The sequence below is a fragment of the Harmonia axyridis genome, chromosome 4 (genome assembly GCF_914767665.1).
Source record: "Harmonia axyridis chromosome 4, icHarAxyr1.1, whole genome shotgun sequence".
Lineage (NCBI taxonomy): Eukaryota > Metazoa > Arthropoda > Insecta > Coleoptera > Coccinellidae > Harmonia > Harmonia axyridis.
In genome coordinates this window covers 34000027-34014293 of record NC_059504.1, presented here as the reverse complement: position 1 = coordinate 34014293, position 14267 = coordinate 34000027, and positions in this window count along the sequence as shown.

Sequence of the window (14267 nt, the reverse complement as noted above, 5' to 3'; positions counted from 1 at the left end):
TTTATATATGGCGGCGGCCATCATGTTTAATACGTAAAGTCTGTCAGAGATGCGAAATAATCTGCAACGTTGCCAGTATGCCAGATCTTCTTGATGGGATCGGTTTTTTACGTGGTGGAAATTCATATTAATAGATTGTTTGAGATTATGACGTATTATAAAACTGTATGGAAACTCATAATTTTCGCACAGCTATTCGAGCAGAAAATTCGGCAAGTTTATTTTCGAAATGAATAAATGATAGTTCATATGGTGTTATTCTGGTTTTTTCGATATTGGCTTGGCATCGGATTCAGTTTAGTCCTCCTGAACATATACAGGGACATTGATGTTGACGAGGACGCTGTGATTACAAGGTTTTCAAAGGGTTCACAGACCAAATTAGATTTTGTGTTATACTTGCCAATTGTCTTCCTTTTTTTTCATATGAAACAATAGATTTACTATTTTTTTTTTATTTCTACCTGAATGGCTAAAACCGTGATAAGTAAATGAATATATTATAATATAACAAATACATAAGCGTACAAATTTTTTTACCGAAATTTGAGGCTTTATTGTAAAACACTGGTTATACATTTATGATTCGAAATATTGCCCATCGCTGGTCACTATAATTTCTCACATCTTTCGGGCAGCGTACGAATTGAAAAAACTGGTCATCTTTTGAAGCGATCCTCGAATCGATCCAAGTTTTTATTTCTTCATAAGATAGGAAGTGCTGGTCAGCCAGGCTGTGTGCTATTGATCGAAACAAGTGATAGTCCGAGGGAGCAACGTCTGGAGAATACGTCGGGTGGGTTAGGAATTCCCATTTCAACTTTTTCAAGTATATCTTGACTTTCGCAACATGGAGTCGAGCATTGTCATGCAGTAAAATACATTCATCTAATCTCTCGTCGTATTGCGGCGGTTTGTCTCTCAATGCTCGACACAAACGCATTGATTGCGTTCGATAACGATCGCCTGTGATCGTTTCAGTCGGTTTTAACAACTCATAATACACTACGCCGAGCTGGTCTCACCAAATAGCATGACCTTAGAACCGAGAATATTCGGTTTAGCCGTCGACGTGGAAGCATGGCCGGGATATCCACATGATTTTATGTGCTTGGGATAATCGTAATGAACCCATTTTTCGTCTCCAGTCCCAATCCGATGCAGAAATTCCTTCCGTCTTTGCCTCGAAAGCAGCTGTTCACAAACAAACAAACTCCGTTCAAACACCTCCCGGCTTCAACTCGTACGGCACCCACTTTTCTTGTTTCTGAATCATTCCTATGACTTTCAGGCGTTTTGAAATGGCTTGTAGTCCTAATGATCCTGTCAATTAGTGTTGCGTTTGAAATGAGTCTTGATCAAGTATTGCCTCCAATTCTGCATCTTCAAAAACCTTCTCTCTTCCACCGCGATGCTGGTCTTCGACATCAAAATCACCATTCTTGAAGCGTTGAAACCACTGTCGGCACGTTCTTTCACTAATAGCGGCCTCACCATAGGTATTTGAGAGCATTCGATGAGCCTCAGCCGCAGATTTATTCATATTTCAGTAGAAAATTAAAACCTCCCTCAAATGGCGAGAATTTGGCTCGTAAGCTGACATGGTTAATCGTGAATAACTTTATAATGCAGATACAAATCGACTAACATGTCGATGGCGTTATGTTCACAAATAACTAAACTTATTGTATGACATCTACGATATATTTATTTCGACTATCACTTACCGTTACAGCCAGCTATTGCAAAACGGCAGGAGCAAAGTTGTACGCCTTAATCTAAAATTTCGGAATATGACATTGTTCAGCTAAAATATTTTCGAAGTTCAGGCGCTTCCGGTTATATAAGAATTAAAATTTTTTTTTTCAAAACAAACTTTTTTTTCATTTTATGTCTCAGATATTATCGAGATTTCCATTCTCAATTACTCTTTGCTAAAATTATTGTGTTAGTCCTCATAGTTTTCAAAATATCAAGGAAAAACCGTAAAAAAGAGAGAATTTCCTTAGTCACAATTACCTGAATTATTTTTATTGTGAATATCCTATGCCTATTTCAATTCACTTTCTCAAACTAAAATGATGTTGGAACATCGTGCATAGCTTGAATTTAAGAAATATCATCACAGGGTGCCAAAAATTGTGAACAAAATTTGATCATAACTTTTGATTTCTAATCAGAACCCTATTTTTTTGTGATTTCGCTGGATTCTACGGTAAAAAATAAGGGTAGTGTCCAAACGTGATTATGCTCTCAAATTCAATAATTCAAGAGTTATTTGAGATTTTATGAATTTATGTTATACGTAGGGTCAATTTTATTCGATCTGTTTCCAGACAGACTAGCAATAATACTCTATGACCATAGAAATTCAAATATCTAATTACTTTACATGTGACAGGTATTTTCATTATCAAAGCTTCACTAATTTGATTTCACGAATTGAATTTCCGATATTCAAATGACAAAATTCTGGATATACTTTTCTCTAATTATGTGGCAAATCAGTTCTTTCCGGCACATTTTGTGGAACAAAATAGACTGGAACGGATTTATCTATTATTTGTCAAATTTGTGATACAGAAAACTGTTCTACCAACCAACATTTTTCAATGCAAAAATCACTAATAGATATTTATGGAAATTTCCGTCAATTTCAATAAAAAGGCAGTGAATTCGGGAACATAATGTTTAAAACTCGTACAGAAGGCTCATTCTACCACTCGGTCATTTTGAACTCTTGGAAGAATATCAATAAGTTCTGCACTTGTATTATAAATATCAATTCCATATTCACGATGAATGCATTAGAATTATTGGTAGAACTCATTAAATTTTAAATCAGAAATTTCCTCATCTTCTTGAAAGGATGTTGCATACTTCATGAATATCCATTATACTGGATGGAGTACCTACCTAGAAGAAAAAAACCTCTACCTACCAAATGAAATAAAATCATTCAGGACTCCGGTGTGCCAATTCTATTCATATGAAAAAGCGGTAGAATACATTTTATGAATTCAGGAAAAAATCAGCGTGGTGATGAAAAGGGAGTAACAGAAAGTTTGAAACATCCTTCCGAATTATCTTCTCGTCAATTGGTGGTAAATGTGGATATTTCTGATTGAATGCTCGACAAGTTCTCGAAACAATTCTATTGCATTCACCGTGGATATGGAATAGATCCAGAATTTCATTATTTGAATAACGGGGATTCATATCGTCAAATTATAATCTACTAGATTCAATAATGGGTACAACTGTCACTTTGAAATAATTGAATATTTGAAACGCACTCTAGAAACAGATTGAATGAAATTGACCCTACGTATAACATAAATTCATAAAATCTGGAATAACTCTTGAATTATTGAATTTGAGAGCATAATCATGTTTGAACACTACCCTTATTTTTACCATAGAATTCAACGAAATCACAAAAAAATAGGGTTTTGATTTGAAAATCGAAAGTTATGATCAAATTTTGTTCACAATTTTTGGCACAATATTTGAAACACCCTGTGATGATATTTTTCAAATTCAAGATATGCACGATATTCCAACATCATTCTAGTTTGTGAAAGTGAATTGAGTACACGCATAGGATATTCACAGTGAAAATAATTCACGTGATAGTGACTATGGAAATTCTCTCTTTTTTACGGTTTTTTCTTAATATTTTGAAAACTATGAGAATTAACGCGATAATTTTAGCAGAGAGTAATTGAGAATAGAAATCTTGATAATATCTGAGACATAAAATGAAAAAAAATATTTTTTTCGAAGAATTTTTTTTTAATTCTTGTATAACCATGCCAGAACTTCTAAAATATTTCAGCTGAATAGGGCATCACGAACAATGTCATATTCTGAATTTTCAGATTTCAAATCGGCCCCGTTCTCCAGAAACGTCTAATAGGCCTTCGAACTTGAAACACCCTGTATAAATATTCATATAAATATCTAAATATAAATATTTTTGAGAGGTTAAGCTCGATATCGGTGTAATCTGGGATTTGGTACCATAGAAAAACTCGAAACCCTTAACGGCGAACCCCCTCAAACTTAAGGCTAGGACCACCCTTGATTTGTCGTCATGGAAAGTTATTTGCATCAAATATTTTCATGTGAGCAAGGGCGAAATGGTATGTTCTAGGAAAGAAGTCATATAGAATTCTACCCTAGAATCAGCATAGGATACCGAGTGAATCGTCTAAAATCAGCTAACGATACAAGGTTTCCGAAAAAAATCTTTTATTTTCTAGAGGGATACCCAGTGAAGGATCCACCGGCATAGTGACGGGGTCCAAGGGGCGGAGCCCCTTCGGCGAGCAGAGCGAGTCTACAGCATAAAAGCGTTAACTTCGATCAAAAAAGTGGCAGGAAAGTAAAGGGTTTTCCAATAAGAGGTTCCGTTTTGAATAGCTAACTATTTTGGCAGTTTGTCAGTTTTTAAACTGTCATATTGTGTCATTTGACAAGTAAAACTACGCCGTTACTGAAAATGGATGATTCAATAACTTCAATAAACTCATTGAAATCCACTACAACAATGGGGAAAATCTTGCAGTGTGCACAATTAGCACAACTAAAGCAATTTTCGGTTGTCGTCAAGCAGCTTCTGTATCGGCAATGGTGAAACTGGTAAGAAAATTTGAGATTATGGGACAAGTTAGTGCTGTGAAAAATCGATACCGTGTGCGTCCCTCAGGAACAACTGAGAATATTATTTCTGTGTAGCCGATAGTGTTCACGAAGGCCCAGATTTATCCATTCCTTGTCATTCTTGGGAATTAGGCATTTCTGTGGCAATTTTTGGGCTGGTGGTGTGATTAGATCTCAAGAGTGATTACCACAACGTGGCTTTCCGCGTATCAGTCCAATATTAGGTACATTAATTTCCTTTCTGGCGCTCCTTCGATGACCAAACTTTGTACAGGATGGGCAAATAAGCGAGGTAAGCGGCTATATCTCAGCATCCACTCATCGTAGAGACTTGCGGTAAAAAATTTTACCACTAAAGTGATAGAGAGAACACACTGGAAATTGTTTTGAAGTTCATAACTCCACCTCGAGCTGGCGTAATAGCTACCGCCGAGTAGAAAAATGAATTTTACTCGAAAATGTTTCATATAAAGTTGTGGAAAAAAATTCATCATTGAAATCCTTGGAAAATTCTCTATCTTTTTGAATTATCACTTTCGATTTTACGACATCAAATGAGGTTAGGTGAAAGGGAGAAATCTGACTGATTGAAATGTCTGTAACTTCAGTTTGGCTCAACATTTTTGAGCGAATTAGATCTCATCTGAAAGATAATATCTTGTTGATTGAGGACAAAATATAGTCATGATAAATTTGTTTTTGCTGCTTTCGGTAGGGGGCGCTAAGTCAGAAGCTCATTGTTTTGTTCATTTTACTCCGAAATTTCAATTGTAATGATAGGATTTCCTTAACAAAAACAAAAATTCCATCAAATTTGCATGAAAAAACCTAAAGGTCGCAAAGCGATAGCTCCAGGCGTTCTGGAGTTATGACCGAAAGAAGACACAATTTAGTTTTTCAGTGCATCAGTTGAAGAATATCGTTTTTTCGTCCATAACTTCTGAACACCTGAAGCTATCGCTTTGCGATCTTTTGGTTTTTTCATACAAATTTGATGGGATTTCGGTTTCTCTTAGAACTTAAAGACACAATTTGGTTTTTCGCAGTGCATCAGTTCAAGAATATCTTCTTTCGGCCATAACTTCAGAACGCCTGAAATTATCGCCTTTCGACCTTCAGGTTTTTTCATGCAAATTTGATGGAATTTTTGTTTCTGTTAAGGAAATCCTATCATTACATTTGAAATTTCGGAGTAAAATGAACAAAACAATGAACTTCTGACTTGGCGCCCCCTACCGAAAGCAGCAAAAACAAATTTATCGTGACTATCTTTTGTCCTCAATCAACAAGATATTATCTTTCAGATGAGATCTAATTTGCTCAAAAATGTTGAGCCAAACTGAAGTTACAGGCATTTCAATCAGTCAGATTTCTCCCTTTCACCTAACCTCATTTGATGTCGTAAAATCGAAAGTGATAATTCAAAAAGATAGAGAATTTTCCAAGGATTTCAATGATGAATTTTTTTCCACAACTTCATATGAAACATTTTCGAGTAAAATTCATTTTTCTACTCGGCGGTAGCTATTACGCCCCCTCGAGGTAGAGTTATGAACTTCAAAACAATTTCCAGTGTGTTCTCTCTATCACTTTAGTGGTAAAATTTTTTACCGCAAGTCTCTACGATGAGTGGATGCTGAGATATAGCCGCTTACCTCGCTTATTTGCCCACCCTGTACGGTGTACGAAGTTGTACATTCACTGTTTCTTCTTTCTCTTTGGGAAGCATAGAAGTAGAGAGCAGCACTGTAGGTACGATGGTCGATTATTTTTTCACAAAATTATGGTTCAACCTTTTTCGTAATGATTTTTTAAATTTTTTCGCCACGATGTTATGAATGTATATTGTTGAATTTAGATATTTGTACTTGGGTTCTAATTATACGACTTTTCAAACTTGAACCAAATAGATGATTTAGGAAACGTAGAATGTAATGAACAGTGAACGTGCACAACTGCATACTAATGAATATTATGAAATCCTGCATTCAGGTATCAGATTCTTCTGCTGAGTTTTGACTTCCAAAAAGGGTCGAAAATTTCATTTTTTTTCCACGTCCGTGCTCAACACTAGTTAATTTGACTTGAAAAATCATTCGTGAAATCCGTTGAAATAAAAAAAAAATATTAATATATTTTTCTAGGAATCCAGATTACTCGGAAAAAGTAGGCAATGCTGCCTTTCATTATTTGCCGCTCTTCTAGAGCGGGCCCAGCGGTCTCAGGTTCGTGAGCTCAGTTTCGACTTCATAAAAAAAATTTTGTTTTTTTTCTTTGAGATTATCGAGTACAACAATCGGAAGAACCTTTATTTTCGATTCGAATGCGCCCACGCCCAATACTAGTTAATTTGATTCAAAAAATAAAAATATTATAAAACTCGTATATTGGAATGTAGTATGAAATAAAAATCCTCTTATATTATTTCTTGAGACAGATAATTTGGAAATGGTGGAATGGAATCGTTTCTCGTATATTTTGCATTCCATTCTGAGGAATCAACATTCTGATTTGAGAATTGAAAAGAAAAATTATCTAGAAGCCGCCCCAAGTGGCAATAAAATTCGGCAACGTTTATCAAAGCGAACGCTGACAAGCCTAATCAGTGCATATCTTTTTTTTAGCGTCAAAAACTCGTAAAAACCACTAGGACGGGGTTACGTGAAATCTGGATATTAATGAGTATAATGCATAATGCGGCACCTTCGAAGGTTTTGGATGTTCATTAAATTTGTCAGTATTCCTTTCTGTTGTTATCAACCGAATTAAATCTCATTTGGTACTTTGAATTTCTAAACATGTGGTTTTTGTTGATCAAGCTTGAAATGCCGCCCTTGAATTTTGGTGCTCTAGGCGACCGCCGACCATGCCTCCCCCTAGCGACGGCCTTGGCTACGTGAAAAATAAATGATGTTATCGAGAACATACAGCCCCAAATGTGCGGAATGGTGATGAAAATGATATGGTACTGCTCGTGGTACTGCAACCGTAGCCGTGGTGGACATTTTCTAATATCATTTTTCATTGTTATTGACATACTTTCCATTTTGCGATAAAAAAAAAGTTCATTGATTTTCCTCGAGAAATACTCGTTTTTCTCCAATATCAGAATAAAACCTCCTATTGGAAAACGCTCTATGATCTAAGTCAGCGTGAATGGATTATCGGTTTTTTTTGTTTTCCATAGTAGGCACAACTATAGTCTGTACCTGTACGTGGAGTTTCAATGCCATCTGTCATTTATTTCGTTTGCAGTTTCAATTATTTTTGTTGGTTCAACATAAGTATTCTGCGACAATATCGAATTCAATTACGAAATCAAAATTTCGGAAAAAAGATTTTGGACCACTTTAATGCAGCATCTCACAAGGTTGTTATTAGTGGCAAATTTTTCCTCAACAACTCATATCCTCCTGTTCTTCTGTCGACTTCTGTTCGATATTTCTATCAATAGGTAGGTACACAAATATCCTTTTCGAAGTACTAGATTTTAATCACTATCTTGGCGAGTATCTATACTGAAGTCATTTCTAAGAATGTTTCTGAAAAATTATTTGATAATTATCGTTTTCTCTATAAATTTTCATATTTTGATCAAAATAAAAAATCAATTTAAACCTCGACTCAAGTTGGGTTGGGAAATATCGGTCTCAGGAACAAAAAAAAAATCTATTAGTTTTACTCCATTCTTTCATAACGTTTCGGTCTTTAATAGACCTTCTTCAGGCTAAAAACAATAAGTTACAATCATTGACAAATTTTAAATTTTACAACCAGATTAGAGGTTCGGCTATGGAGAACCCAGCATCACTTATTGTAGCTGAGATGATCGTGAATAAGGTTGTTGCTCTTGTTTTGTCTAATGTTTATTTCTTTATTCCTCTTGTGTATTTTTATGTTGATGATATTATCATGTCCATTCCAAGGGAAAGTGTTCAACAAGTCTTACAGGTTTTCAATAGGTTCAATTGTGACCTCAAATTTACCTATGAGTTATAGAATAGTAACCGAATTCGGTTTTTTATTGTTCTTTTAATAATTTAATTAGAGGAGGTAACAAGATCATTGGTGATATAGATATTTATATGGGAAGCCTTTTTCATCAGGAAGAGTTTTACATTATGAATCAGCCCATTCTCAATTCCAAAAGGTCATGATAGTTGAATCGATAAAGCACAAGATTCTCAATTTGTCGCATGAATTATTTCACAGTGATGCATCAGAAGGTGCTTAAAAGAATTTGTATTCATTCATGAATCACAATTTGATCGTTGGGTCTGGTCGCTACATAGGAATGCCCCTTATCCCTAATATCAAAAGTCAAGAGTGGCAGAAAATACATCGGTGTATATTCAAGTCCGTAGCTAGAAAATATTTTCGGGTGGGTACGTTAACCCTCTAGAAAAATATTGCGATTTTTGCGATCAATGAAACTAACGGAAATTAAAATAAAATAGAAAAAGTTGAGACTATTTTCAGTGAAATTAGAATGCTGTATCTATTCTGAAAAATTTCGGGGGTCCAGAACCCATCTTACCCTTCTGGCTACGGCCTTATGTATATACAAGGATATTTGGTTAGTTTTTTTTATTTCTTAGTTACTCAGTGCTTTTCACGTTTATATTATCTCATTCCACGCTTATGCCATGTTGAAAAAATTTCTCTGAGAAACAGGAACAGGTAAATTTTAAGCCGATTCATTGTGAATTGCAACCTGAATATGAAACGGCTGCCTGTGAATTATTTGTAAAATTTATTATTTATTTATTTTTCGTAAAAGCGTGTTAATGCAATCGTGAAGGCACTAATACAAAATTAAAAGAATTCTGGATTCATGTTAAAAACTTAGCTAAACAGAAATATCCAAAAAATGTGAAATTTTAAATAGATGATTCTGTTATATGAATTCGTGATTTTTCCAAACTTTAGCCTCCAATCTTGTCAAAAATATTGGGTGTGGAAGAACTCGTACAGGAATATAATGGTAATATAGCTAATTCAAAAGAAAATGCTAATTGCCTTATTTTCGTGCATAGGTTATTTTCACTGCCGAAATATTTTCGAAAAGAATCATTTCAAATTTTAGAACGTATTTTAATATTTCATAAATGCCCGCATGTCGTCACTGAATGCAGTGTTTATTGTATCATGAGAGTTTCCATTTCATACATACATGTTCTATAAGTGTGTCCTCTTAGAACCTCCGTACTGCGGAGTGTGTGGCCAGAGATTCGATTTGTGGCATCTAAATCCTTAAAGGAGATCACAGCCTTCAACTAAGGTCACCCACGCAATTTCTATCATTCTACTTCTTCTTAAGTAATGCCTCAATGAACAAAATCTAGTTTCGCATTCGTGACTTCAAAACCCTCAACTGAGAAAACACTTTAAAGTTATATTTCAGCCTCCACCAATTTCAGGATAAAAAATCACATAGAAGGAATTGTGTTAGAAGAAGAGACAATTCAGTGATATATATTTTTCTATGGTTGACACTGTTGACAATTGACACAACAACAAGATGGAGGTTCAGTAATGTAATGACGTAGCGTTGTAATAAGTCTTCAGTTTGTTAATAATAAATATCTCAAAATATTACTTTGCTTCCACAAAACATAAACCCTAACAGGTTATGGGTCCAGACATACACGGCAAGTAAAAGTAATTAAGGAAGTTGTTCTTGTTCAAAAATAAAATCTTTGTGCTAACACGCGGAGCCAAATGGCTGGTTCTCAATACATGTCTGTTGAGAAACTAATAGGAAGGGACAACTACAGTGAGTGGAAATTTGCTATGAAAGCTCTTCTAGAATTAGATGATCTGTGGGATGTAGTCAGTGGTACAGAAACTGACGAAAAGAAGGACAAAAAGGCTCTGTCCAAAATAATACTTTCTGTCGACAAAATAAATTATTCCCACATCAAATCTGCCACAAAATCGAAGGAAGCTTGGACCAACCTCGAAAAAGCTTTCGAAGACTCGGGACTGACAAGAAGAGTAGGACTCCTGAGATCACTCATCAACACAAAATTGGAAGACTGCAAATCAACAGAAGAATATTGTGATAGAATAATATCAACTGCTCACAAACTGAATGAGATGAATTTCAAAGTGGAAAATGAATGGGTTGGAACTTTACTTTTGGCAGGTCTACCCGAAGAATATCGTCCGATGATAATGGGACTAGAAAGCAGTGGTACACAAATAAGTGGAGATTCCATCAAGGTAAAGCTATTGCAAGATGTAAAAACTCAACAAGATCCAAAGTCAGTGGATAGTAATCTGGCAATGTTCACTAAAGGTAATATAACTAAAAGTAATCCAAAGAAAAACGTTAAATGTTACAATTGTGGAAAGATGGGTCATTTTAAGACAGAGTGCCGTTCAAAGAAAAAGGTGGATAAGAAAACAAGCAAAAATGATTCCACAGCGTATGCAGCATTTCTAACATCTGAAAACGTCAAAACAGATATGTGGTATTTGGACTCTTGTGCATCAACACATATCACAGGAAACAGAAAATGGCTAAATGAAGCAACAAACATTAAAGCCAAGGTTAAAACTGCTAATAGTAATGATATGATTATCGAAGAAAAAGGAACTGCTTCAATTCAAGTGCATATAGACGGTAAACAAGAATCAATTGAGGTTAAAGAGGTTATGTATGCCCCCGAAGCTGCAGTAAATCTATTGTCCATACATAAAATTGTGGAAAAGGGACACAGAGTAGTATTCGATAGGAATGGTGCGAAAATCTTCAATCGCAATAACTATCTAATAGCAAGAGGTTTTGAGACAAATGGAATTTATCAATTGAACACAGTTCAATCAAACAGAGCATACTTCTGTACACAACCAGAGGAAAATTTGTGGCATCGCAGGTTAGGACATCTCAACCTAAGATCTATGAATTTGCTAACCAAAATGTCAGTTGGAATGGATAAGGACTTCAAGGTGTCAACAACATCATGTTTGTCATGCATTGAAGGAAAACAAAGAAAACAGCCTTTCCAAACAAGTCAAACACAATCTTCAAGGCCACTGGAATTAATACACAGTGATTTATGTGGACCCATGGAGACAATATCCATAGGTGGTAGCAGGTACTTTCTGACTTTCATTGACGATTATACGAGGTATGTACACATCTATTTCTTAGCAGAAAAGAGTCAAGTGATAGAAGCTTTCAAAGAATTCAAAAATTTAGTAGAGAACAAGACTGATAGAAAGATCAAAATTTTAAGAACAGATAATGGTACTGAATATGTCAATAAACAGATGAAACTAATTTTAACATCTTCAGGTATAGTTCACCAAACCACAGTGAGGTACAATCCTCAACAGAATGGGGTCAGTGAAAGGGCCAACAGAACTATTGTAGACAAGGCAAGAACCATGTTATCAGAAGCAAACTTAAATAAGAAGTATTGGGCTGAGGCAGTCAACATTTCAGTTTATTTGATGAATCGTTCCCCAACAAAGGCTATTTCAGGGAAAACACCATATGAAGCCTGGTATAACAGGAGGCCAAACCTGGCACACCTTAGAATCTTTGGTTGTCAAGCAATGGCACATGTCCCGGATGAACTACGACAAAAATGGGATGCTAAATCAGAAAGACTCATATTTGTTGGTTATGGTGAAAACAAAAAGGGTTATAGGTTGCTCAACCCAAATACAAATAAGGTAATATACAGTAGAGATGTTGTATTTTTCGAGGATAAAATGGAACAATTAAAATCAGATGAAATAAAGGATGAATCCAACACATTTTTGTGTAAAATAAATCAAGATACAGCAACAATTGAAGAAAATTCAGTCCACGAAGAATCTGAGCAAGATGAACTAGAAACGACAGATGAACAAGGGGGTAGCTCATCAACAGGTGAAGAAGAAATTGTATCAAGTAGAGGGAGAAGAGTAAATAAACCCAAATATTTACAAGATTTTGAAATTTATGCTACTTATGATCACCTTATACTTTCAGATGATCCCCAGACATATGAAAAAGCAATTGTTGATGAAGAGTGGAGAAAATCAATTGAACAAGAATTGAAATCTCTAGAGAAGTTGCAAACATGGTCAACATGCGAATTGCCGGATGGTAAAGTAGCCATTGATACAAAATGGGTATTCAAAACCAAAGAAGATGGAACAAAGAAGGCTCGACTAGTTGCGAAGGGTTTCCAAATTCAAGAAGAGAATCCACATAACATATATGCACCTGTTACGAGGATGTCTACCGTAAGAATGTTATTAGCGAAGTCTTTACAAGAAAATTGGAATTTACGACAACTCGATATTCCAACAGCTTTTTTAAATGGTATGCTCACATCCGAAGTATACATCAAGACACCTAAAGGATTAGACATAGGGAAATCCAAAGTACTCAAACTAAACAGAGCTCTATATGGATTGAGGGAGAGTCCAAGATGTTGGAATAATCAATTCGACAAAATTATGAAGGACTTGGACTTTCAAAGATCAAATTTCGATTTTTGCATGTACTGCAAGAAGGATTGCTGGTTAATTGTATTCGTTGATGACCTAATTATAACCGGAAAAGATGTAGAAATTGAGAAGACAGTAAAATCTTTGAAGAGTTTATTGAATGCTAAGGATATGGGACAAGTTAAAAGATTTCTTGGAATGGAAATAACTAAAACAGCTGAAGAACTCAAAATAATACAAAGAAATTACATTGAAAAACTTTTAAGCCATTTTAATATGATGGAATGCAAAGGTGTATCCACACCAATGGTTACAGGATTCTATATAGATCCTTCAAGTGCTCCTGATACAGAATCGACAAATTTTCCCTACAGAAAGTTAGTCGGATCTTTGATGTATTTAGCCTGTACATCAAGACCTGACATTATGTACTCAGTATCATATCTTAGTAGATATTTGGATAAGCCCAACAAAGAGTTGGTTACGGCTGGGAAAAGAATATTGAGATATTTGAAATCTACAGCAGACAAAGGACTTGTATACAAAAAGGGACCAGAAAAACTGGAAGCCTATTCGGATGCAGATTGGGCAGGTGATCGAAGTGATAGAAAGAGCACTAGTGGATCACTAATACTGTATGGGGGAAATCCAATCAGCTGGTTCTCCAAGAAGCAGACTTGCGTTGCACTTTCAACAGCAGAAGCTGAATACGTTGCAGCCGCAGCCAGTGCTCAAGAATTGGTCAACCTGAAGGGTGTGTTCTCTCCGAGTTCAGTGAAGTGAAGTGTGCGACATTGAAAATGGACAATCTGAGTGCGGTTTCAATGGCGCAAACTTACGAAAATTCAAAACGGGCTAAACACATAGACATTAAAGAACATTTCATTAAGGACTTGACTAATAAAGGGATAATCAAAATAGAATATGTGAACACAAATGATAACTTTGCAGATATTCTGACAAAACCCCTATGTAAAGAAAAATTTGTAAACATATGCAAATTGTTAAATATCATAGAATACTAGGTACGATTGTAAAACTTTTGTTGAGAAAAGTGTTTAAATCGAGGGGGAGTGTTAGAAGAAGAGACAATTCAGTGATATATATTTTTCTATGGTTGACACTGTTGACAATTGACACAACAACAAGAT